The sequence below is a fragment of the Lepidothrix coronata genome, unplaced genomic scaffold (genome assembly GCF_001604755.1).
Source record: "Lepidothrix coronata isolate B3197 unplaced genomic scaffold, Lepidothrix_coronata-1.0 Scaffold11, whole genome shotgun sequence".
NCBI classification, from domain to species: domain Eukaryota; kingdom Metazoa; phylum Chordata; class Aves; order Passeriformes; family Pipridae; genus Lepidothrix; species Lepidothrix coronata.
The window spans coordinates 617,630-645,204 of NW_016690191.1; the positions used below are offsets into that span (position 1 = coordinate 617,630).

The window sequence follows — 27,575 nt, forward strand, 5'->3', positions numbered from 1 at the left end:
GTTACTCAAATTCCTGCTTTTAAAATGCTTCAATGTTCCAGGAATGTTGCAGATGGGGGAACATAAGAGCAGAAGGAGGGGGGGGTTACATGGTTTGAGTGAAAGGTAAAAGAGGTCCTTGATTCACTGCACTCTGATGCTGCCTAGAACACAGTTTTTAAGATCCTTAATATCTTTATCATTCTAAGATAACCAAAACTGAATTTTGAGTCTGCACTTGCATATAAATATACCTGTTTTCTTGCACACAGCATATACATATGCTCATATATGTACACACACAGAGTGCTTCTCTCACTAACATTAAATAATAATACATGGTGAAATTTCTTAAGCAAAGCAGTCTCCAAAACTGAGACAATAAAAAATTTTAGGAAGAAAAAAAACCCAGCAAGGATATCGATGTAAAATGGAGACAGCCTTTCATCTGTTAAAAGTTGGACTGCACACACACATATGTATGTGCCTGCACACCTTCCCAGCTCAGAACTCAACAGGGACAACCAGGTGTCACATTGTACAGCTCCTGCAGAGACCCACAGAGCCAGGGAGGACGGAATTCAAACCCTCCCTGTCCCTAGCGAGTCACTGCCATCCCAAACAGAAGAGAAATGCTGGGTATGCCTGCACCAGGCAGAGCCAACTGGAGGCCCACAGAACTTGGATCCAGCTCCCAAAGCGGTTTTCCTTGGCCACAGAGGAGCAGGCTGGCTCTGAGGCCAACCCTGCAGTGCTGCTCTTTGTGCTTGGGGCAGGATGACAGCGAGGTGTGCCTGCCTGATCTTCATGGGGCCAGCTAACCTGCCCTAACTGATCATGGAAATGGCTTTCCAAATCCTATGCAAGCTGGTTATCCTGGTCTCCATGCTTTGCTGCATGCAGAGGAACACTGATTTCACTGCTGGTCTGAGCTGGCCAGAGCCCCGAGCTCAAGCTCATATCCTGCCTCTCAGCAGGCCACAGCAATTTGGGCATGGAGCACATTAGCTGCAGCTCCATGGCTTCTGGTTCCCTTGGCCAGCAGCCAGAGTAAGCTCGTATCTGCCTTCAAAGGACCATGTAGACATCGCTGGGGTAGCTGGGAGTCAGAAGACCCATGACAGGAGTGGAAAAATACTGCTCCTGCACCGGGGAAAGCAGGAACGTCGCTTGTGCTTTGCAGGCTCCCCGTGTCTTTTCCAAGTCCTTCACTGCTGACCAGGATCACCCAGTCTGACCAGTTAGGCCTAAAAAAAAGTCAGCAAGTTCTGCCTTTGCCGGTGTGTGCTGAACATGCAAATGCCCACGCAGCAGATCACAAAGTACCTGCCTGCTTGAGATTGGATCACTCTCAAAACCCTGCCTAATTTCTCGCATTAAGCTCCCTAATCTCCAGGCTATCATTCCTTTTTAAGCTGCCCCATTGATTTAGTAGCCTCTTTAAAAACAGCATTAAAATTATTTCCCCTCTGCAGCACTGCTCTGGTTCATTAATTACTTTACATTTCCAACATAAAACTTTGTAAAGCGAAAGAAAATCACAGCTCTGACTTGCAACTGCTCTGCCATGTTCTGATCCCAGAGCTGGGACTGGCTGTCCTGGTAGCTCCAGCCCTTTCCCTCAATTCTGGCTGCACAAACACACCCAGAGCCATTCCCTGCTCTGAAATCATGGCAGCACCACACTGTGTGTCAGGGCTCTCTGCACTTTGCTCAGAAGAATCTCTTCCGAGCTGTAACAATCTGAGTGTGAATCAGCTTTCAGGGTTGTTTTGGATTCCTTTTAGGCATTTACTTTCCTCTTCTCTCACAGAGGAAGAAACCACATGGCCCTCTGGTCCCTCTCCTCAGCCTTGCAGAATCACTCTCCCGGGTACACAAGTAGTAAAAAAATATAATTCCTTTTAGCAATCTGCAGGTACTGCAGGTTCAATGCTGGCTCTGCTCACCTCTCAGGCATGATGAGCTGGACAGGAGACAACAAGCATCAGAACTACAGCCCCACTGACTGTACTGAGCTGTAGGCCACAGCTGGGCGGGGTGGCACCTCTCCCAGGTGTCACACTCCACGTCTGGCTCCCAGGAGCTCGTGTGCCTCATTGGGAGCAGCAGTGCTGACAGCACCTGAGCCTTGAGCCTGCAGCAAAGGGAACACAAACAGATACTGAGGACTCTGGTGCACAGCCTGGCTGTAGGAGCTGAGCTGCTGTTCCACATCCAGCCCATGCACCAGGGATTTCTCCCCTCCAGCCGCTGCAGGATCTGCTGCAGGGATGCTCTGCAGCAACACCAGCCACGCAGGCTGTGCTCCAGGGCTCACCTCTGCCTCCCACTCCAGTGTTCCATGACCTCCAGCTTCCTCCCTTCTCTACCTCACTCTCTAACCAGGGAGCTTGCAGAATAAAGTTGAGTGTCAATTGACTATTCCTCAGCCTTAGCAGAAAGGGAACAGCAGAGTGATCATCTTCCCAGTGAGTCAGTGCTTGCTGGAGGATGTGTGACTCACCAGTCCCCACACGGGCTGCCTCCCTCCTCCCCCATCGCTGTGCCTCACCTCCAGCCTCTCCTATTCCAATCCCACCTTTACAAAAGTCATCTTTATTCATTACTCCTTCCTGCCATTACCTCCTTTGCTATAACAGGCTTGGGGACACGGAAAACTTAACAGTTCCCCTGTTTTCATATTAAAAAAAGGTGCTGCTCGTTTTCACCGCTCGGGTCGAGGTCTCCTGGCCCCTCTGGACTTTCAAGGGAAGCCCATTAGAAACAGCAATTCCCCACTCAAATATACTCATTTTGGGCTGCAGGTAAGATCCCAGTGTTCCTCAGCTTCCCCTCCAGCCAGTTCTGATTTCTCAGGGGTATTTCTGTTAAGAACCCGCTCCACTAAGAAGTTATGAACCTGGATTAAGGAGGAGCAGTAACTGCTGATTGAACCAAGAGAAGAATCAATGAGGCAGTGTTAGAAATCAAGGAACAGAGTACTTTTCCCCCCATCAGTTCCAGTGCAATGCTGCTCACTTCTTGCTTCCTGACTTTTACAGAGGCCTAGTTATTCTCATCTTACCCCAATGGGCTAATTTTCTTCCCAGAAACAAAGTACTGGCTGCTGGGGATCACAGCAGGAAGGAGTCAGGAGGCAAAAAAGCACTTTATACCATGGAAAGGACACTGGCTGTAATGGAGAAATGGAGAGAGGAGAAGCTGGTGACCTTTATAAAGGGAAGAAAACGGGGGATTCTTTTACCTTTTGGGACCTGCAGGAAATAAAAGCATAGAAATACAAGCTCATGGACTAGTGCTGGGTGCCAGATTTGCAGCACAAAAATGCCAACCACGGACCCCAACCCAAGCAGGGCTGCACTTGGCAGCCACCAGCAGCAAGTGTCAGCTGGGTGGAGTGGGAGGAAGAGCCCTTATCCCTTTGTGGTGGGGTCCTTCATGGATGTGCCGAGCTGGAAAAAGGGGCAGGGAGAGTTCAGGCCCTGCTTGGGGCCTCCAGGTGGGACTGCCAGGCTGACAGTAATGAAGATGATAATTTGCAGGGTAATGAAGGTGATCTCTCCACAGGGAGGGCCTTGCCCTGCCTCAGCCCACGCTGTGTTTTCCTAGGAAAAAAGGCAGCTCAGCGTCCCGGGCTCTTTGGAACACGTTATCTTTTGCTGGTAATAATCACACGTTGTCAACATGAAGAGCAAAACTTCATTAGCCAGCCAGGCTTGGTTTCTTCAGAAAATGATCAGGAAACAGCTAAAACACAAAACCCCAGCACATTTGTGTGACTTTACAGTGACACTTTGAGGCAGCCTGAGGTGGGCTGCTCATGCCAGTTCCAGCACGTACCACAACAGACAGGACAGACCCACGGAGGGGGATCCATAGGAGGACAAAAGGCAAAAAATCAACCCACCCGACCCCAAAACTCAACAGTGGTTGCCAAGAGAGGGCATGGGGTGGATAGAGTGATTCAGAGAAAATTCCTCAGCTTTTTAAAACCATCCCTGCCCGATGGAAATGCCAAAGGAGGAGCAATTCTGCTTGTTTCTGCCTTGCAGTGAAATCTTTTGCCTGGAGCAGATTGGGATTAGCTAGTTACAGGGCAGCAGGCATGACACATCCTGGCCACAGCCTGAGTGAGCAGAGTGCACTCCTCAGGGGCAAGCCCTGCCTCTCCCTCACTCTTGTACAACTCCACACACCCGAAATACAGCTCGGTATAAATAACCACTCTGTCTCCCCTCCTGCTCTAAAATGCAAGCAATTTAAATCAGAAGCCTTTCTTACAGGGAAGAGCAGAAAGCCAGTGTTTTGAAGGCACTTTCTTCTCACTTGTTAACATTAAGCCCAGCCTTCTGCTCATAAATAATGCATATACCTCTTTTTCCTCAATTACACAGTAGTGTCAGATTCCACACTCTGCCTTCCCAGAGTTACTTTCTGTCTCTTCTGGAGACAGAAAGGCCCACTTGGATGTCTGCAAGAGCCACAGACTCATTAGACTTGAAGAGAATCCCTTCCATCCACCAGTAAAAAGATACACAACACCTTTGTCTGGGAGTTTTGGGAATTATCCCTTGCTGGACTGAAATGCTGGGTAGAATGTGCTTACAGTAAATAGGTTTTGCCTCATCCCAGCATTTGGTGCACATTCTAACTCCAGGATGCCAAGATGAGCTGGGCAAGAGGGTCACTGTGTAGCTCACGGGCTGGAGTCCACACAGCTGAGACAGGAATGAAGACAGTGCTCCTGTGGGCTGAGCAGGGAGGCAGAAAAAATCATGGGGAATTCAGTTTGTCAGGTGTGTCAAAAATGTGAAAACAAAAGAAAACAACCCCTCTTCTCCTCCTGCCCACCATCTTTTTTGATTAATTTAAACTTGTTGAGATGAGAAGCCAAGATTTCTGCTTTGCTATCAACAGCTTGCTGTCTATAGATACTGACTCATTACTGAGAGGCTGCCTGCCTTTATGCCTTAAACTAGGCAGCCAGAAAATGTTAGACTGAAGCACTGCCTGTTATAGATTGACAACATTTAAAACCTAGATGGCCAAGCTACTGATATAATTTCCATACTCATTAACCATGACATCTCCTGCTCTCCCCCACAGCATTCTGTCACATTCAGCCAGACCAAAAACCTGTCTTAGCTGCCAGAAATCATTTCTTTCCTCCTCCACGGATTGGCATCGCCTGAATGTGCTCTTACCCCTCGGAGCAGAAGTTTATAGAAATCTCTCTCCCGTTTCCCAGCTGTGCATCCTGCCTTCCCTGCACACACACACACACACACACACACTCTCTCTTAGCTGTCCACAGCTATGTCCATCTCCCTGGCAGGCTGCCTGTTCACAGGCTGCTCCAACAATCGCCCTTGAGCATCAGCCAGTGCCAGGTCCCCTCTGCGGAGTTCATGCCCTGTGCTGGCACCTACACGACCCCCCTGGATGGCTTCACCCCCACGCTGACAACAACCTCTGGGGGACCCCAGGTTTGCTGATGGCAACGAGCTCCTGAGTGTTTTCCAGGCTCGTGTTTGCCAGGTTGTATTGTCAGAGCTGCCTCCCAGACCAGCAATCTGTCGATAGCAGAGCTGGGCTCACAAATGCAGTGTGACACAGGAATGTAGGGCTCCTGGAGCTCCTGCTACGAAGGGCTGTTTCACACATGATGTGACACTGGAGAAGCAGCACGGCCACAGGGGTGAAAGGTGGGTGCTGGGCTGGACCAGGAAACCTTATGTGGGCATTTTGAAAGGGAAGGAGTTTAACTGGTGGGCGTTAAAAGAGCGAGGGACAGCGTTTCCAGATAACTGATCTTACAAGGAGAGTAACTTTACCCACTCACAAATCCTGCCTGTGAAGGGGAAGCAGCTCCCAGGCTCCTGGTGCACAGAACCAGGGTGAGTGCCAGTGTCCCAGGGTGGGTCACCCTCAGCACTTCACGGCTGAAGTACCGTCTGCTTTGTAAAAAATTCCATATCGACCGAGAAAGAGAAGAGAGGAAGAAAAATCCCTCCGTGCCACCAGGCTGGGGCATTCACCTGTGAAAGGGCACAGCTAAATCCTGGCCCTGACACCACACAAGTGTGTGACTAACGCTGCCAAGCGCCGCAGCATCAACAGGGAAAAAAATGTTCTCACCCACCTTGCATCTCTCGGGAGCACAAATCATGTCAGCTGGGATCACACAGCACACGTTGGGCTGTGGGGTGCCCGGGGTGAAGCTCTGGCTGTGCTGCCTCACAAGGCATGTTCCCTGCACTGGAGGAGCAGTGGATTAGTGGCACATGTCACGTCCCTTGATAACTGCTGGCTGTCCCCACACGGGCTCTCCGCAGGTCGAATTACTCTTGCCAGTGTCGAGGTTCTCTGCTCATGCTCGACAGGAAATGGGGAAAAGATGCTTTGCTTTACATCTTAAAGCTGAAAGAATGAAAATACAACGTACAGATTAAAAATTTCGCTTAAAATATGAAACTGGTCCAAGTGCTTCAGCTCAAAGGAACAAAGAAGGAGTCTTTCTGACAGACTCGGAACCCGGTCAGGAACAATGGGGCTCAGATTTAAAACACAACCCAGAACTGAGTTCTTGCAGTCCCTGGAAAATGTGAGTGCTGGACTGGTGCATTTTTTCATTCATTATTATTATCTCCCATAGGCATTCATCCTAATCTTAACATCTTTATTGTCCACATAGACCAAGTTTCCTCTCAAACAGAAATGAATGTTCCAGTAAATTTCCTTAGACAAAAACATAGAAATCAAACAAACAAACAAAAAAAGACCCCTTTATAACTTTTTAAAAAAATTACTCTTCATGTTGTGATTCAAAGTGCTCTTTGTTTCAGTGAGTATAAATACAGAGTTTTACAAAGAAAAAAAGCAAAAGTGAGAGAAAGAAAACTTGTGCCATACATGGGTTAAGTAACAATCGCAGTCTTAGTTCCAGACTGATTACACTGAGAGGCAAAGACTAGGTAAAGTCAGGGTTGTTATTCTGCCTCAAGGACAACAGATCTTTGTCCTGAACCCTGCAGTCAATACCTATAAATATTCTGAATGTTGTCATAAAATTTTGAAAAACCTCTCTATGAGGGAGGGACACAAACACAAGACCTTCTGCTTTGGAGTTACAGCAGAGCTCAGGCAGAAGCTACAATTCACTTCTTAGAAATGTAAGACAATCGTTTTGCATGCAATTCAGCTGATGTAAAAGATCTTTTTGCCTGCATTAGCCTTAAATCCTTTTAGCTGAACTCATTAGCAGTGGGGACAGGGAGGCCAGTATTATCTTAAAGCCCTTTGTGTGCCACCCTCTGCAAGGGGAGTCAGACCTTCTCCCAGAGAGAGAGAGCCATGGCCAGAGCAGGGGTCAGGCTGAGCAGGGCTGGGACACCTCAGAGCCATCCCTGCCCCATCCTTAAATGAGGCTCAACAAACCAACCCTCCTGCAAAAAAAATGTCGTGTGACCTCTGGCGAGAGATGCAGTATAAATCCACAGGAACATTTCCTTTTATTATCAGTAAATACTCTTGAATTGGTTGAAATTGTTCCTGCCACTGATATCGCTGATCTCCAAAGGGATAAACACGAGCTGATTGATGACTTGTCTGCAGGATCTATTTCAACCACCCCCAGGCAGGATATTTTCCATGTGGGTAATAATAAATCTTACTATTGAATGTCATCAAATGAAAGAAAATGATGGTAAAAATAGGCACAGTTATGTATTTCTTATTATATAATATTAGAGAAGATTTTTCAAAGATTCGAGGAGCTTTCATCTACATGCATGATTTTTTGGACTGGAATCCTTTTGCCTACATTTAATATATATATTTTTTAAAAGCCTTGTATAGTCAGGCAATGTAGAGAGACTCTCTCCTCAAAATAGCCTGTCATGCAGTCAGGTCTGGAAGGTGAGTTTCTCATCAGGCTGAGGCTGAATAAGAACAATGTCCTTTCTCAACAGACACCAGGGCTGCCTTTTACTACCCCTTTTTATGTGGTATTTTCAGGTATTGCTCTCGCTATTTTGTTCATTTTATTTCCAAAGGAAGCAAATGGCATCCTTTCTGTCAGCTAATAGAAAAGGTTTGGGAGGAGAGCTGTCACTCACTCCTATTGCTCCCAATTCTTTTCTAAAAATTATTGTAGAGTTCCAGGGAAAAGTTCTCCCTTCATAACGAGAGCAGCACTGAAAATGCTCATTCCACATTATTTGTGCCAAGCTCAGAAATAAAGATCTAAGCAACTTTCCAGGACCTGTTACATCCAATAAAGCCAACACTTTGTATCAGGGTGGCTGAGCTGCAGAGGGAGGAAAATGTGCAAATCCAAATCTCACATTCAAGATGTAAGCACAGGAAAAAGAGCTGTGAAGACAAGATTACAGGTGGTCCATTTACCAAATGCTGTATTTCACCATCATATTATCTGCACAGTATCAAAAAAAAAAAACCAACTTTGTCCCCAAATTCAATAATCCAGACAGAAAAAGTGTGGAGATACAGGGAAAGAACTGGAGAGGAAACTAATGTGAGGCAGCATTTTCCTGCTCTCTCTGTCCCAAGTCTACGGAGACCAGACAAGGTTTGTGGAGGAAGGGGACAGAGGAAGAGGCTCTGGGGATGTGTCCTGTGTGATCTCTCCTCTGTGCAAAATCCACTGCTCCATTCTGGGTGCAATTTGTGCAGAGCAAGGATGGTGAGGAGGAAAAGAGAAGGAGAATATGAAGAGAGACGGGAGAGCAATTTGAAGGAAATGTGTCAGCTCCTGAGGGATCAGAGGAGCTGTTGGCCATGGCCAGCAGGACAAGTTTTATAAAGACTGGGGAATGCCAGGCAGGAGTTCAGAGGCCAGGGGAGAAGAGTCTGGTACTGCCAAAATTCAACACAACTATGGACCTCATAAATGGAACAGTAACTCATTGCACAGTCAATTTACCATTAATTTGGGGGTATAGAGCCCAATTAATAAAATAAACAACAAAACCAAATCAGCCTGGAGAAAATGACAGCAGTTCTCGTGATCTCATTGGCCTTCAGGCTGCCATGGGAAGTCTTCTTTTCCACAGCTGAAGTGGGGTCTGTTTGATTTTGATATGAATCTGAATACCCAGAGCATAATTTCAAGTCTTCCTTCTTACAATTCCAGCACTGCTTTAGCATCCAGGTGATTTTCAGCACCATGAATATATGCTGAGCTCCCTTGGAAGGGGACATTTTACCCCTTAAACTCGTTTGAGCCTACAGACTGTCATCAGGAGGAACACAGACTACACCAGGTGAGCTTAGATTCCCATTTCTAAAGGAGAGCATCACGAGGCACTAAATTAACCCCCTAAGGCCAATTCTCCTCTGCCATTTAGTCATTAGCTTTGTGCACCTGAATCATGAGAGAGAACCTTCATGTTTGTGACACAGCTGAGAGAAGCTTCACGAAACTCTCCATGGATCACAACAAAGCTCTTGGATCTAAAGCTGTCAAGTCAAAAGTGGCCATGGAAAAGATAAAAGGACACCATCATCATGCACATTCCTGGTGGGACTGGACTGAGGAAAGTGCCTTTCACCCTGAGCTCACTGGGAAACTTGCAGTGGGAACAAGTTCTGGCCACTCTCAGTTCTCTCTGGGCAGAACAAGCAGAGGTGAAAGCAGCTTTCAGATCTCTCAGATTTTCCTTGGACTTCCACATCTTGGGACGCAAACCCAGGCCCTCCAGACAAGGCTGCTCCCTCTCTGTCAGCATTCACCCACCTCATCCAAGTTCAGATAAAACCAGGCAAGCCCAGCACCCACAGTCCTATCACAGCTGCTCTCTGTGGCCACATGGGCATGGCAGCAGCTCTGGGATGTTAAATGGAACTGCTAAATATCCAGGGATACATACAGAGCAGAAACCCCTCCTGAGACTAGAGAGCCTCAGAGGGGTGGTCAGAAGCATCCTGGTTTAGATATTCCTATTCTAGACAAGAAAAGCTGCTGAAAACCTTTGGACCCTCCCAGTTGGATTCAAAACCTTCCCTGGCTGTGAGTGTCCAGGCAAAGCCAGCAAATCCTTGTCCTTCAGCACCCCTGAGTAATGCAGTTTGTGAGGTGGTCTCTGCTATGGGCTGAGGGCTGGGAGACAGGGGCACTTCCAAAGCCTTCAGCACAGGATATACAAGAAAGGAAGAAATAAAAGACTTTGGTTTATTAGGTTGTTATTCTCCAATCCCAAGCATTACAGGACAGGCACTATGTTTATGAGGGATTCACTTAGAGAACATTTTCTCCCTGCCCACGTAACTGCTCCAGACTGAAGCCAAAGCTGGATGGGGAGGGGGGGGATAAAAGCTGCAGACATTTTTCAGGACCACATACAAGCCAGTGCTTCCAAAGTGCACACAAGGAGATGAGCCAACAATGAGGATCTGGCTTGACCTGCAGGAAACTACATCCAATTTCTCCTTGTACCACAATGTTCTCCTACAGCTTCGGCAAGCCCCCCATGGCAAGGTACAACTGTGAGAAGAGGACAGAATATTCAGAAGCATTCACACAATCTGCCATTTACTCTTCCAACAAGCAATTCCTGTGTTCTTGGAAAGGTTTATTTTAGCCTCAGCCTGAGCAAAAAGCAGCATCACTCCCTGACCATCCCCGAGCAGCTCTGACGCAGAGCAGGTTTCCAGGTACCACTGTTGCCATTTCACCTGCAGTTCACAGCACATCGACCTCATCTCCAATACACATGTACAGTCAAAATCACTGTGCCCACAGGGACCAATTTATTTTTCCATCACCTGTAGCTTCCTTCATTTTATGCAGGAAGGAGCTGGCAGCCTCTAACAAGGAGTGTTATGAATAGCGTGGTAACGCCTTTCTTCATCCCTGTTAAATTTCTCATTTCATCTTGTGAAGTCAAATCCTGGTTTCTGCAAAGTCCCTTAAAACAACCTACATTGATTATAATTGGCTCTGCAGTTGGACTGCATGTACTTTATCTCCAGCTTTGCAGATTCATTGCCTGCTACTGCTGTCTTCCTGCATTTGGATCCTTATCCCACTGCCCTAGAGGGTGTTCTGGCACCTGGAGGTTGTGACAGTCCTGACACAACACACAGGAGAGGTCCTTCCAGTAGAAAAGTTTCCTTTCAGTCCTGTTTGACCATGAATTATGGCTTTTGCCATGTCCCTCTATGTGTATCACCCTCACTCCTCCACTGGGAGCTGAGCATTCAGACAATGCCAAACTGCATGGAAAAAGCCTGGAGCACAGAACAGGATCCAGTACCTTTGGGTGGTTTGTGATTTGTATTCTGTGTTACAGGAGCCAGTAAAAACAAGCCAAAATATCCACATATTACTTCAGTCAGACCATTTGCAAACAATTTGAAAGGACATTAATTCTGAACCCATGTCTGATCCCTTGTGCTGCTGGTGTGTAAGGAATAATACAACAGAATAAAATCCAACGAAAAATGAGGCTTCACGTCAACAAAGCTACAAATTCCACTAAGATGGATCAAGCCATGGCTGCTGAGGATCTCAGCATTCAGGCACCTTTGTGTACCCCATGACAAATTTGATCTGTTTTCTCCAACTAAAATCAAGTCCCAAACAAGCTTCATTGGTATGAACACTTCTCACATTTGTCAGGACCAATGTCCAGGGCACACTGGGCTCAGCACAGATGCTGCTGCCCAGCTCTGCTCCCTCGTTGTGCTATTGGTAATAACCGAGGTCACTTCATGGATGGAACATTCCCATTATGGACCAGGACACTCTTTACACGTTGCTTCACCCTGCTGCACTGAAACCCCAACTTCCCAGAGGACCACGGGTTTGTTCCCGTGTGCTTTCTGTCACAAATGTATCACAACAGTGCTTCACACAGGTCTCCCACTGCTAATGCATCCCCTGGGGATTATCTGAGTGCTCTCGGTACAACCCCTGATAAGCCTTGGAAGCAGCGGCACATCCAGCGCTATCAGCGACTCGCTATGAAAGGAATGTCACGGCAAAGCGCTGCCGAGTCACAAGACAAAAACCACCCCGGTGTTTGCAGCAGGGTAGGAAATACCACATTAAAATAAAAGCATGACAAGGGAAGAGCGCACACTTCGGGGTGCAGAGAAATCCAAACCACCTCTAGGCTCCTGGTCCCTTTGTCATCGAGTCAGTGCATTACAGAGAAGATTTGTTTGGATTGAAAGGCTTTTTGTGAAGCTTTATCTTGGCCTGTAGCAGACAGAACTGACAACCCTGAAGTGGCAAAAACCACTTGCCAAGTGCCACATTGAGCGAACAAAGGAACCCAACACCATGCACGGAACAGCAAACTATCAGCTCCCGGGGGGGAAGTGTCATTTTCACATCCAGTTTGCTACACCAGAGTGGGAGAGAAGCTCCAACTGTTTTGAATTCATGTGTCAAGTCAATCACAGGAACAGATAATATTGGAGTTATATAAAATTTCGGAAGGAACCCCCACCCACCACCTGTAACACTCACTCGCCACTGTCAGAACAGCTCAGTAACTGAAGACAGCACCACAGAGGAGTCATCCTGGGGCCTTCTGCAAAGCAGATGATGGGATCATTACAATTCCTTTTACACATGAACTGAGGCAGAGAATGAGTGTTTATTTTTATTCCCACCAGAACAGTATCCTAAAGTCTCCATTGGACTCTGACTGTAAGTGCTACTTGCTTCAGTTTAAAAAAGTTTGCATCTGATCCTGAAGAGTTGAATTTTGAAAAGGGAAGGGAAGGTTTGGGAAGGGAAGGTTTGGGAAGGTTTGGGAAGGAAAGGTTTGGGAAGGTTTGGGAAGGGAAGGGACTGCCCTACAAATCGCTTCAGTCTCTTTTGCTGCAGGGCCTTTCACTCCCCCCAAGGGAAATCAAGCCCAATCTGTTTAGTTTCCTTCACCTCCATAGGTGGTGTTGCTGTCAGAGCTGGGAATGGGGGAGTCAGAAGCCATATCCAGGAGGAGAGAGGCTCCAAGGACCAGCAGGTTCCACTCCAGCAGCCAGGGATGGTCCCAGACGTTCTGCTGGACACTGTAATGCAATGAGCTTATTCCTGCCCACACCTAATCCAGCCCAACAGCATTAACAAGACCTTGGGCATGCACTGAGGAGCTGAGCCTCTCCAACTTTTCTCTCACAGAGAACTAGGAGCTTGCATAGGGTAATTTCTGAGCCCAGGAAGAAGAGTTTAACATGGATGGTACCTAAAAGCATTCTTGATACCATGTGCAGAATCTCAGGGCTCCCTGATGCTCCAAGTCTCACCCCTCGACCTTCCCAACAGCCCTTCTCCCTTCCTTTGTGCACATTCCGTGCTAAAACCCACAGATTTGAGCCTCAGTACACCAAAGAGGAATCACACCTGCCCTGATTTCCCCATCCATCACTGCCCCAAATTAAAGCCACACCAGCCCTGTCCTCTTTCACAAGCCCTGAGAGCAAAGGGAGCAAACCACAAGGGGAACAGATGCTGTGGTTTGAAGAAAAAGAGAGACAGAGAGAGAAAAAGATATCACTGCTCTCTGAAAGCATCCAGAAATGTTTCCATTCAATTCATTCAGGCCTACACAAGATCAGGGAGAGCACAGGACTACTGTGAGGAAAATCTAGGTCACATATGATCACAGCAGCACAGCTGCCATCATCTCAATGGCCATGTGAAGTGAGGACTGCAGCAAGGACCTCTGCTGAAGAGGGTGGGTTTTTTATTTTCAGTCCTGTTGTACAATTTCCCCTCATTAAGGTGTATTTTGCGGCAGGGCTGTGAGTACATTGTGTCTTCAATTGGGGTGAAGGATTTAGCTATAAATCCCAAAAATGATTCAGTCAGTGGAATTTCTGTAGGATCATTTAAATGGTTTATAGGCTGCCAAGCAGGATTTTAACCTTCTAACAGTGACAGGAACAGTGTTACTTTCCTGTTCTTTTGAATGCCAACACATTTCTTAGTTCTCTTTGTTTCATGTCTGTTGTGGAAAGACACACATTGCTCCCATTTTCATTAAGGAAACAGGAACCTTATACTGTTTTAATACACCTGTGAAAACTTCTTGAAATCCTCTCACTCAGTGCCCTCTTTTTGTTAAATACACAGGTCAGACCCTTCAAACAGAGAAGTTAAAATAAATGCATGCATACAAAAAAAAAAAAGGGGAAAAAACAGAACTAGGACAGCGTAGCCCCAAAATATTGTCATTTTCCTATATATTTAAACAGATCCTCCACCACCCTCCCTTCCCCCCTTTTATACACCTTACTAAAACCACACAGGATCTGAAGCCCAAATCCTGAACGCTCCTGCAATTCAGGAGATTAGAGGGAAGGGACAAATGCTCCTGGGTGCCATGAAGTCAAGCCAAGCATCTTGGAGCAGGATTCATTAAGGAGCTATGCCAAGAGCCCTGCACAGGCAGCTGGAGCAGGAGCAGCTGGGGAGCAGGAGGAAGTGCTGCTCGGCACCAGTCAGGAAAATAATGCACAGAGGGATCCTTTGGTGGAAGTGAGGATGTTACAGATAAATCCTTAGTAAGGATTTGTTCCCCAAAACAAGCAGCCCAGACAGCAGAGCGACAGGAAACCAAATCACCTGAGGGCAAAGGTCCTGACTCACACCCATTGTTAGACCTGGCCATTTGTCTCCCAAGGTTTTCTAAGCCCCAGGATGCTGCAGCCCTTTCCAAGCCCTGGGAACAGCACAACTGCTTCCAAGCTTAGGGAAAAGCAGTGACACTCAGGGCTTAGGGCAAGGACTCCTTGGAGTCATAGCTGCTCATTATATAACTCAGTATGTGCTGAAAAGACAGATATTTTAATGCATGGCAGTTCAAGAGCAAAGACTCCTCTCAGTATCTTAGGTGATATGTCCTTTAGCAGGGACTAGAAGTAATGTCCCTGCTGTAATATTAAAAAAAACCCTGACATGAAATCAATCCTGGCTGGAGCTGTTGTGTGGGAGCTAACCCTGGCAGCACAGCCCCTCTGCCCTGGGTCAGCCTCTCCCTGTGGAAGTTCTGGGGGTATTCCAGTGATCCTTCAGATCTCTGAGATCTGTGGGGACTGGATGAAATGCTTAACCTGTTCCTGAGCCCGGCTCTCAGGCTCAGAGTTTGCAGGTGGCTGAGGAGGCTGTGTCCTGAGCGGGTTTGAATTCAGAATTCTAATCAGATGAACCAAGTAACTTCCAATCTAATTAGCAGAACAGGAGGGTTTGTTCTTAATCCACAACCATTTAATCTTCCGACTCATTAGTTGTGCACAGGTGCCATGAATATGTATATCTGGAAGGAAAAAAAAAAGCCTTTGACCTTGATGAGAACGATGATAACACACATCCCAAGTAGGTGCGTGCTCACCTTCCAGCACGGCCGCTTTATTATGGAGATTCAACAATTCCTCGTGCTCAGGATCAGGCTTCGGGAGGGTTACACCGATCCTGCAGCCAATTAGGCATCAGAGTCCTGATGAACCTGCAGTGATTAGCACAGTATTTACAGGCAAGCTGCCTCCTACCAATTTGCATGCAAATACAAATGTATTCTATTTAAAAGGCCACTCTCGGCAATGCAAGCAGCAGAGCTCCAACAACCTGGGTGAGGAAGAGAGGAAAACACGTTCGGAGGCAAAAGATTCAGAGCAGGATTTTGTTTGAGATCTTGAGTGTGCTGTTTCAGTACATCGGTGTCATTCCTGCAGTCCCTAATGAAAAACTATTCATATCGATTTTTTTAAGAATTTAATTTCATATACGATATGATTATCAGCCCCAATATTTCTAGTGTAAAATGAAGATCTCAACTATCAACAATAGTTCCTCAGTTTAAGAAATTATTCTACACTGGCAAGAAAAATAAACTCATGGGCAAATTCTCTAATTTCCTGATTTATATTTTATTTCTCCTTTTACTGAAATTACCGGGGGACTTGCCTTTGACTGCAATAGAATTAGAGTCCCAGGAACCATGTCTTCCTTAGGTCTGTTTTGCTTCTCTTGCATTCCATTACAAAATCTCCCAAAAATTGACTTTTAACACCTGTCCACACTTTCTGCAACGAGAGTGGCAGAACTGCTGCTGAAGTCAATGGGAATTAGGCCCCAGTATCTGATGCATTTTGGACACTACACCTGGAAAATATTTCAGTGTGAAACATTTGTGAAGCACAGCCAATGCTTTACGCTGGAGACAACCCTGAAGACCAGAGGCTAGTTAAAAATCTGACTCAAGTATCTCAGTAGGACTGTTGTGTAGCTCTTGCTGAAAATCTCCCTCTGGGAGCCATAACAAAGCTGGGGAGGGATCCAAGCAAAGCTGTCTCCTGTTCTCTCGCTCACTTGGGTTTTCATCATAGAGGAGACCAAACTGTCCCACTGGAGCAGCCCAGAGGCAGGAAATGGGACAAACTGAAAAAACACAGCAAGGGAAGGGACCTTAAACCCCAGTCAGACAAGGAGGATCCCAAGAAAGAGCATGTCAAGGGACTGATGGCTCCTGTTGTCTCCAACAGCTGCGAGGAGGAGAAGCAAAATGGGGTTCTCAGCTCTGTGACTAACCAGGCAAAATGTGACTAAAATGGGGAGAGCAAGGCAAAGAAGGCAGGTCACACTGCAGGCTGACAGGGCTGTTTACTGTTGTGTTCTCCTGTTTAGCCATCCTGTTTCGAGCTGTTTGCTGCCTCCATTGTTGCTCATTTTAAAAGCCTCCATGGACCAAAAATTCCATGCTTGTGACTGAGACCCTGCAGAAGTAACTCCTTCCCTCGGCAACAAAGAGAACGCCAGCAGAGCAGAGGGCTCTCACTGCAGAGACAGGGCTGCCCTTAAGTGAACCAGCACGTGCAAAGCCTTCACCCCAAGTGGGGAAGACCTTTTAACTTGACTCTGCCCGTATCAAGGGGATTAAGGGTACCATTTAACTCAGCCCAACTTCTCAGCTAACAGTATCCTCGCACGCACCTCCACTGCTCTTTCGCAGCGCCGAGCAAGTTCACTTGAGCCAGCTCTTAAGGCTTTTATCTTTAAAGCCAATGCAGATAAAAAGTTCAAGAGGCCACGGAGATGCAACCTAAAGCTGCCCCTCTAAAGTAACAGGCTCCAGCCTCACGAGGAGCAGTAACAGCCGGTGCACTGCCAGGTCCCAGCCAGGGCTGGCCCCGCTGAGCTCGACCTGCCACGTCCACAGCAGAGCAGGATTTGTCCGCCCAGCAGCATCCCCAAACCCCAGCTCCTGAGGAGAAGCTGCTCACAAACATCATCTCTTTCCAAAGGATGGTTTGTGCTGGGGTGAAATGAAACAAGTCCAGTTGTTGCGTTTCTTTTTCCCTGTGGAGCAGGTTCAGGCCAAAGAAATTTAACCGCTACTCAGCTGTTTTCTGCTGACATCGCTCGCATTCCTCTCTCTTCTCAAATAACATTTGGAACTCCCTGCCAGACAGTGCAATTTGATATATGCCCTGATGATAGAGGGTGGAGGGGAGGAAAGTACGTTGGCTAATATTTTTCCATTACAAATCTAAACGACCCAATCTACAGTTTAATCTCCAATAAAAACAGCAATTTCTGAAGGCCGGGTCAGTGACTCAGGGCCAACACTTGTACCCAGAACCTTTATGCACAGATCACTTTCAAGAGGTTGTGATAAAATGGCTCTCAATGCTGTTTCCAAGCTACAGCTTTTGAAAGCACCCAATGGATTTTAGGCCCCAGACTCTTGGATCTGCAGACAAGACGTGACTCTGCTCGGAGTGGTTCAGCTGGCAGCCGGTCACGGTGCCAACAGCCTTATTCAACCCCAGTGAGTTTTTTCCTTCCCAGGTACCTCAGAGATCCTTCAGTATTGAAAAGGATGGTTTGCCTTTCATGAACCCAAGTCTCAGTGGCCGCCACCAACGGAGGAAAGAAGCCGGCATTTACCACACAAGGGTTTTCCTATACTAATGTCAGGAAATACCACAAATGCCAGGATGAAATAAAAATCCACAGCCCCTCCAAATACCACATGAATTAGGCAAGGTAAGGGCTCAGAATTTCTGGTATTTAGATGTCAATGCTCCTCTATGTGTTTGCAAACCCAGGGGTTTATTACTGCCTTTTATCTGCAAATATAAATTCTCTTATTTTGTGTCCTGATCACAACAGCAGTGCTCTCAGAGTTTCTTATACTCCAAAAATACACAACAGGAATGATCAGGTCAGGAAAAGAAGAAAACACAGTTTTGGCTGTGCCTCTGCCCTGGAAGACTGAAAAGACAAAGTCCTGTCCTTTGTGCATGGACTGAACCATGCTGGGGTATTTGGTCCATTTACTTCACCACCTCCCTGCGCTTCTCTCCCAGGGCTGGGAGAGCAAAAACACGATGAGAAATTTTACTCCAACGTCAGCTGGCCCGAGGACAAGGAGGACAGAACTCTCTGAGGGAAGGCAGTTCCCAAGGGGCTCACAACTGGGAAGTATTTCAGCTGTGAACGCTTTGCTCTCCCCATAAGCACGGCCGCGGCTACTGGACATGCAGCTGGAGCTCAGCCCCTGTGAGCTGCACAGACAGACAAGAGCAGGCTCCTGGATGGACAGACAGCCCCTTTCATTCCTCACACCCCTGTCCTAGTGAGTATTTGTGAGTATTTGTCTGGCTGTATGTCCTAGAGATGGAGTCTGAACCCCGGTGCAGGCGCTGAAAGCATAAATGTCCTCAGGCAAAATAGAACTCAGTAAATCTTAGACCCACAGCAAGTTTCCATTTTTTCTATTACTCCAAGATTTATCACCTAATCTAAATGATAGTATCACCAATCTAATTTATTCTGTGATCACCTCTCACTCAGGGTGTTCAGGGGCCAAATACCACTGGAGCGTGACAGAATGTGCCAGCAGTGAGTGCTGGGTCCACCCTGTCCCTTTACAGGTCCCTGAGGGCCCCAGCTCACGCTGCCAGAGCCTGCTGAGCTAACCTGATACAGGCATTGCTTCATTCCAAGAAAGGCACTAAAACATCTCTTTGTAAGGGATTTCCAAAGTATATTTATCCTGAGGTGTTCTCCAGTCCTTCACCCCTACGGGGACATCCTTGGGACAGCCAAAATTCAGTTCTCTCTATGCCTTATGGTCAGGAGGCAACTCACTTGGCTTGGAGCTTCTTTGAATAAATCAGCTTTTGGAGGGGATGAAAGAAAAACATGACAGAATTTGGTCCTTCTCATTCAAATGACCTTATCCAGCAGCAGAGGGAGCGGGGAGGGCAGATTCACCTTCAACATGATAATCTCCTGCTAGCTCTCCTTACAGCATTCCCAGCTCCTGCCCTTCACTGGATGCTGAGCACGAATGTAGGAATGAATCACTGCTGATCTTGGCAAACTACCAGCCTCCCTCCCTTTGCTCCAGCTTGGAATAATCCCAATTTTCCAAATGGCTTCAGTGAATCCAGGATTTAAGTTCAGCTATTAAAAAGTAGCGGGAACCCATAAATCACAGGCTTTATATCAGGGAGCTCTTTGATGCATTTAAAACAATTACTGGGAAATATATGATCTTCCTAAAAATAACTATTTACGTGAACACCAAGGGAGAAGCTACTGTCGAAACATAATACATGGACAACCTAATCTCCACCCTCAGCCCCAAAGGCAGGCACCAAGACTCTCTTCACTCCCTTTTGCTGCTCACAGCTGTATTAGAATTGATAATATGCTGAAATGACACAGGCTTATGATGATGTTAGAGCAGCATAAAAATTATGCAGTAAATTAATGTATGCAGTAAATTAATGTATGCCTGCTTTCAAGGCCAAGAGGGTGGAGATCACCAGCCCATAGGAGGTCATTTTTTCACCCATCATATTGCTCACAAAATAGGTTTGTAATTACAGACTTTTACACCAGGCTTGTATCAATGGTGACATTTAGTTCCTGCCATGGATATGGATACAGGAGTGTTGGATCAGACAGAGCGAGCTCATCTAGAAGCAGGTCGAAGAAGAAAGCAGATTAATTCATCCTGCAGCCCACACCTTGCTAGAAAATTTTACCAGCAAAACTTTTCCAGCCTGCAACCAACAACGTTGGCTCTGTCACACACAGTTCTCAGCTTTTGCTGGTGTTGTTTTCAGGGTTCCATTCCTGCCACTGGTCTGTCACCAGAGCGTGACAGAGTTTGTGCAGCACACGGATGTGGTTCCCACAACAGCAGAACTGGGAGTTGCCATCTCTGCTGCACATGTGGTGACTAAACATGGCTTGTGTTAACTATGTTTTAGGAGAGAGAAGAGGGTTTTACCACAGATGCCCCAGTGAAGGGGTTAGAGCACACCTCCCACCTGAGCCGGGTCAGGACAGAGCAGGAAACCACAGGCCAGAAGTGCCTCGGCTCCAGGTCACAGGAAGCACCTGCGGCACCAGATGCCAACTCCCGAGTATCTGCAATGGCAACAGGAACTCAACCTCTCTGCTCCCACCAATCCTTCTGCAAAGAGACAGGACCAACACACAACCTCCACCACTGGGCTGATTCCTGCCATTAAACCCAACAAACCTGCAACTCCACCCTGGAAACCTCTTCAGTGGTGGTGTGTGGGGCCACAGCTGGTCTGGGGAACCTGCAGAGCAAATCCCTGCTTTGCGGGGATCCTCCAGTCTGCAAATCCATGCTGAGAGAAATACACCCTCTCATGGCTGCTGGGACCATGGAGACACTCCAGCCTGCAAGGAAGGCTTTTCCCACAATGGCTACAGCAGGCTGGAGCAGGAAGAGGGAGCTCTTCCACTATCCCCTGCAGAAACCCAAACACAAGGGCATTCCAGAGTTTGTCCTCTCCTTCCCAACCTCTTGTCTTTGCTCTCACAGCCCCAGATCCCTTCATCTTCTTTTGTTGCTACTTCCAGCACCCCTTCCCCAAGGAGGGGCACATTTGCTCCCGAGCTGGCAGTGCTGGAATCCAGGAATTTGCACTTCTGAGCCTCCCTCACCCACCTTCCCAAGGCTACCCTTGCTTCACAGTTCTGCTGGCAAGAGGCTACCAGGGAAAACAAGCACAGAGATAACCTGGTGGGGGGCATCCAGCTCCAAGTGAACACAGAGCTGGAGTAGGATTTACTGCACAGAGCACTGAAAACCTTTGGGTTTCGCTTCCTTATGCATCAGACTTTTGACTCCCTGCTCTGCGTGCACGAGATCAGTGTTATTGGCACAACCCACTTAGGAAATCTCTGACAAAGATTCAGCCACTGCAGCATGATGAGGGAAGATGTCTTGCTTTAAGAACACAGACATTACTAGAAAGGGAAGAAAAAATAAAAGGGTCCCTTACTGTTCTGACATATCAAAAGGAGACTAATGAACCACCAGTTCATAGAACGACCCTGCTCTTCATTTCAGAGCCAGGCTGGCCTTTTGTGTTAAGGACACTGAATAACAAGAGCAAGAACAAACAGAAAGAACCCTTTCCCCCCGGCCCAAAGTAAATCCTGAAATGAAATAATTTAAAAACTACACCCTTCTGCCCTACTTTAAGGTCCACATAAGAACAGATGAAAAGTTTTGTTCCATTGGCAAAACTGAATCAAGGCTTTTGATCCTCAAAGATCTCTTAATCGCTTTGCACATCGGTTCCTTTCATTATTTCAAACATACTTGAAGACAGAGACTTTCCTCTTCCCCCTTTTTTCCTCTTTTTTTTTTTTTTTTTAAAAGACTTCTCTGTGTTTGGGCCATTTCCCAGCCATCTCTGGCAGGATGGCAGACAGCTGTTTGTTCTTTGCTCACTGTGAGTTTCAACATATACACACGTCGACCTGCATAAGCAAAGTCCAAAAAAGCATGAGCCTTGCCACCAGTTGTTCTAGCTCACAACATCCACCTCTTTGCCCTCCTGGTGCTTCAGAAAAGCTCCAAGGAAGATTATATGCTTCTGGTTAAAAAAAGAAACTAGTTGTTGGTGGGATGATTGTTGGGGTTTTTTTAAAGCTTGACTCAGAATTGGAGCCTCTGTCACACCAAACTGAACTTAAATCAAGGTTTCTCAACAATTTCGTGTCTCTGCAATTCCAGTAAGTCTAATTCAGCACCAAATCACCAATTCTTAAACAAAACAGGAATAGAATTTGCAATAACCCAGGGCATTTTGTCATCCCTGTGAGATGAGTGCTTAACTGGACTCAGAGTTTTACAACAAATATACAGTAGAGTGTCCTTTGTTTTTTTACTAAAGTCTTAATTCTGGTCTTGCCCTCACTAACCAGCTGAAAGGGAAGGGATAATTTCTGAAGCAAAGACCATTCTTCGCTTGTGCAAGACTTTGCAATGAGCAGGCTCCCAAAAATTAGAAAACAAATCACAGGCAGGAGAGATGGGAGGTGGAGTGAGAGTTAGCCAGCTCACCAGCCATCAAGGGGGATGGATAACATCAAAAACAAACTCCACCTGGAAAGCTGCATGTAGGCAGCAGAGCAGAGCAAGTTTAATGCGTTCGGAGCCTGAGGCATTGTTTAGCAAGTGGGTGGATGCTTTCTGAGCCAACTTCATCTACCCAAATGGTGTCAGAGCCATTGTGAAGTGCCTTGGTAAATTATGGTCACAAAGCAGCGCAGAGCTGAGGAGGGCCGGCAACAAAAGGCTGCACCGACACAAAGCAGGCACGAGCCTTGTCGTGCCACAGGGGGCAGGTAATGACAGCGCTGCTCTGCAGGACACAGCCCTCCCTCAGTCCGGGCAACACACAGCCGGCACCGAGAGGACACTGTCTCCATCTCATCTGGGCTATCTACCAGCCAGACCCCTCCATGTTTCCTTGTCATTAACAAGAGGAAAGACAGTCTTTCTGGTAGGTGTCAAAGGATCTGATTTGAACTTCTGCCCCTGCGTGTAGCTGTCAAACAGGCCAGCCTCTCTCAGCCTCTCTCTGCTTTGCCTCCTCTCTTTTTCCCTGCATTTATCCCCTGCAGGCAGGGGAAGTCTGTAAATAAATACGGTACCTAACCCCACACTGCCTGTACTGATAGTCAGGCTTTCAGATTCAGCCACAGTAAAGCAGCATTTAGATCCTGCTCACTTATTCCACTGTACCAGATGAGTCAGATGAAACACAGCTGAGACCACACCAGCCATCACTGCCCCGCAAACCACTTCATCAGCATCAAACAGAGATGAAAAAAACCAGATCCCCCCTGACAAGTGTCCTGCCTGCAGCCTTGTGGGTGCCCAGCTCAGCTCCCACAGACCTCACAGGCACTGGACACGTCCACATGGCCAGAGGAGAAAGCAGAAGATGAGCTTTCTCCTCATCAATTTTTAGGAGCAAACCACTGCCCCACACAGCAAGCATGTTTTCCAGCGTTCACCAGAGCACAAAGCATGACAAGAGAGGACTAAAGGGAAACCAGCCACCTCCTGATCATTTTTCCGTAATGGGAATGCCAGACAGGGGTTGGCAGCTGGTGTGTGGCAAGAGAGCTGCTCCTCAGGGCCTCCCTGACGACACGGCTCCCTCACCTACACAGCCTCGGGGTTACTCACTGTAGGTGCCTGACACTCTGCAACACCTTCCTGCACCTCAGTCCTGCATCTGTCACAACCCACAGCCGAGTTCTGCACTTCCATGGATTTCTACTATTGTACCTCCTCATGCCTTGCTGCTGGCAGGGTAATTTCCAGTTCTGGCCTTCCCAGTGCACGTTGTAACATTAAACTTCATTTTACTTGGCAGCTAGAGCCCACTTTTCAGGCAGCCGTGAGCAAAAGACCCTCAACTGATGCAGATAAACATGGTTTTATTTTTAATTTGTAAATGAAAACAAACAACTTGTGTTCCAGGGTTTGCAGTCCACATCCATCTCCATAAAACCCCACACAGAGCAAAGGAGACCTTTTGGCCTCTCCCATGTTCTACAAGATGCCTGGTTTTACCCTTAATATTGCCCATTAATAAGGATAGAAAACTTCTGAAGCGTCTCTGACTCCTTTTTGCATAACCCCCGTGAGACCAGAGTGCAGACTGCAGTTTCCACTGAAATAAAAGTCCAGCCAGAGGTAGGAATTAAACCTAGGGCATAGGTTGAGCCTACAGAGAACTGAAACTATGGAATAGCTCTGACTAGATTTTGTCCATGCTCTTATTCCTCGTGGTGAGGGCAGGATTGTAAAGGCACTTGGGAGCTAACTCACAGCAGCAGCAGTCTCTGTTTCCCCAGGAACAGTGGGGAAATTTTACCCAGCCAGCCTCATTGCTGGTGGCAGTGCTCTTATTCCTGACAAACTGAAACCATTGGAGCCCAGCACTGAAATGCAAGTTGGTGATGACCTCACCCATTGGAAACACCCAAGCAGTGACAGAGAGAGGGATGAGGTGTCTGCAGGCCTGGCGTCACCGAGCTGCCACTTCACACACAGCTCCAGCAACAGGAGCAGCAGCAGCAGATGGAGGAGGATTGTTCAAATGGCAGAGCTGGTCCTTCCTTCAGAGACATAAGGCTCTAGCAACAGAGGAAAACAAGCAGTGAGGAGGTTTGAGGAGAGCAGTCCTGGAACACATGTGAGGAACAAATGCAAGGCTGAGCAGGGGCTCTGTATCTTTTGTTGTTCCTGGCATGGCAGTATGTTGGATACATAGGTTCTTTTTCAAGTAGAACCAAGCTTAAATGAAACACCTGATGAGGGAATATTTCAAACTACATGCTCAAGATAGAGGAAATAGCCAAAAGCCAGGGTCCTGCAGTCTCTGGCACGTTACAGGTCTCTGCCACAAAGTAAACCCTCAAAGGTGAAGATGCACCAAGTATGCACAAAGCTTCCAACCCTGATGTGCCCACACATGCTGCTGTACTACAGAAAGATGCCAAGAGCAGAGCTTTTTGAGTTAGAAAGGCATGCAAGCAATGAAAGAACTTCAGATTTGTGCTAAGTTCCCTTAGTATATAAACTATATACACTATAAATATACACACGATTTATTTATATGTAGTAAAGGCACAAGGACTCAGGAGCACTGGGCTCAGGTTTATGCCCCTCCCAGAGGCTTTCTGTAAAGGTTTAGGAAACCAACTGCTCCTGTCTTCCTTTTGGTTGGGTTGTTACATTTATAAAACAAAGAAGTTAATTCTTCACCTGTTTATGGATAGGACCCACTTGCATCAGCATCGGTATCGATGGGGCAGTTCAGATCACTAATTTCTCTGTAACCTAAATATTGCTATTAATGCCACTGGAGATAGTGAGAGGCTGCCATTCTGCAACTGGTCCTTGACACTTTCTTAGGAAAAAGAGAAAATCACACTGCAAATTCACAAGCTCAGGATATTGTGACATTCTGAAGTTGATCAGTACAACAGGGTGGATCGAAAAGCTTCACTGTAGAGTTTGGAGATACGAGGCCAGAGTTTTCATTAGTTCCTCCTGCAAATGCTTTAACTCAGGGGATTGTTTCCAGTACCTCTGCCCACCAGCTTTTCCCAATTCAGCCCGTTGCCTGTGGGAGATTTATGCAAGAAGCCAATCTGCTATTCCAATGCAACTCAAAGCCAACTCCTTCAGCGGACAGAATACACTCAGAGCAAATTTCATATCTGCTTTCCCAAGGTCCCTTCTCTCAAACAAATAAACAACAACAACAACAAAAAAGTTTGTTTTTGTTTGGCTTAAAAAGCCAGTCTTGGAAATGTACTGAGTGGAGCAATCCTCCAGCACCACCCAAAACCAGCCAGCAAAGGAAAGCTCGCCAAGGCTGTTAATTTGACGGCTGGGGGGGAAATGAAACCCATTGCTACCATCTGCACAAAGGAAACAGAGGCAAAGCAAAACCCACTGTGTGAGCAGAAAGGTTCAGCATAGCTGAGACAACACAAACCATATGAGACACTTGTTAAACCCCCTCCCTGCTTCTTTCTCCACCACTAAGTGCTGCAGGACAATGATCAATCTATTCAACAGAAGCTTAAAACAAGACCCTCAGGACCATCAGTGGTGCAGGTCTCTGTTTTCTTACAGATTCTGGCACATTGAGGCCCTGCTCCCTGGTAAATCTTTAAGACGACATGAATAGTTTGCATACTCTGAGCCCCACAGATGGTTTGGATCTGAAGACCTTGTGCAGGCTGCAGTGGTCACGAAACCCACACTTGCAGCTAGAATTTGGGACACATCACATTTTTACTGTTGTTTGTACTGCTCAGTTTGTGAACCAGAGTAAACAAATGAGCTTTTTAAAAAAATAAAGGCAGTTTGAAAAGATCTTGATCTACTGTGGGCCCTTGATTCAGCTCATTTTACCCCAAAGGTAACCGTGGCTCCAGTGTGGGCTGTTTCACAGGTGAGGAAAACCTCTCCCTCAGAAATCCTGCTCTGAGGGGGGTTAATCTGCAATCAGCTCTATCTGCAGCCCTGGCCCCTACAGCTGCACCAACATCTCGGGCTGGAAAGCTGGCAGGAATACCTTGGTAGTGCACCAGGAGGCTCTGGGAATTTCATTACATTTTCCACTCACCCAGCGTGTCTCCGGAAGGCCATCTACGGAAGAGAACAGAACCAGCGTGTTGCCGCCCAACCCTCTGGAGTTTCTCCTTTCACACCCACTGCCAAAGCACAAACACCCTCACCCCAGGCCAGATTCTGATCTTCCTTTATACAGCAAAACCCCAAATGCACTAATGTCAGCTGCAGGCTCTTGCTGCAACAACTACTGACCAGCAATTCCGAGGGGACAAGCCCTTCCCTTCTGCCTCCAGCAGTGCCGAGCGCTGATTCTCCATTGCTTCAAACTGAAGTTACACCAAAAAAGCCACATCCCAGTGCCCTCCCTGGAGTAGAGGGACTGGCATGCCCCCTCCCAGGCTGGGCAGTGGCTCTGGTACATGTCTAGGCTTGTTGCAGCCTGGCCCTCAGCTGACACTTGCAGTGGTGCCGTGGCACCCTGGCACTTTTCACTTGAGCTTTGGAAGAAGCTGCAGTTTGCAGAGCTGGCAGGGGCGAGGGGTAAAAGATTTATCAGCTCTGCAGTTTATTTTAGAGAGGGCACATGCTAAGTGCAGCTCAGCTGGATTCACTCATCTCCTCATCCGAGCAGATGTGAGGATATCCGGTGAAAACAGACTCACCTGGAGAGATTCAGAGGTTTGTACCAAGATCAGAGTTCTTCCAAAGAGCAATTTGCACTTGGTGGTTGGAAAAGTCCTCCTGCAAATAACAGACCACCAGCAGGGTCACACACACAGGGAGACATCTCTGTGCTCACAGGATACACAAAATTTCCATAGGTGCTGGAAAGGGGAAGAAAAGGTGTAAGACCCAGGAGTCCTGACTCCAATGCCTGGTAAAGACCATTCCCTCCTTACAGGAGGATATATGTCACCTTTTCCGTACATTCACAAGACCTGTAGGAGCTTGGGAACAACCAGGCAGATATCCTGCCTGAGGCATCAAAATGTCACTTGGCAAACTAATGAGGGGATTTGGAGTAACACTGTCCCCTCCCAGACCTGTCCAGGAGGGACGTGGCACCCCAGGGGCTGCTGTTGTGTGAGCAGTCACAGCGTGTGCCCCGAGCTGACGGACAGCTGTGGTGTGAGCAAACCTCTCCCAGCAGGACTGTCTAACTCCAACTTA

The 27,575-nt window shown here is 47.2% G+C and overlaps 1 long non-coding RNA gene across 1 annotated transcript; it reads right to left on the minus strand.

The window, feature by feature from the left end:
• Positions 1–1,914: 1,914 nt before the first annotated feature.
• LOC108492510 lies at positions 1,915–27,213 on the minus strand. The gene is made up of 3 exons (XR_001873126.1): positions 27,068–27,213; positions 6,125–6,402; positions 1,915–2,116 (listed from the first exon to the last, which is right to left on the minus strand). It is a non-coding gene; the product is annotated as an uncharacterized LOC108492510 (long non-coding RNA).
• Between the last annotated feature and the right edge of the window lie 362 nt (positions 27,214–27,575).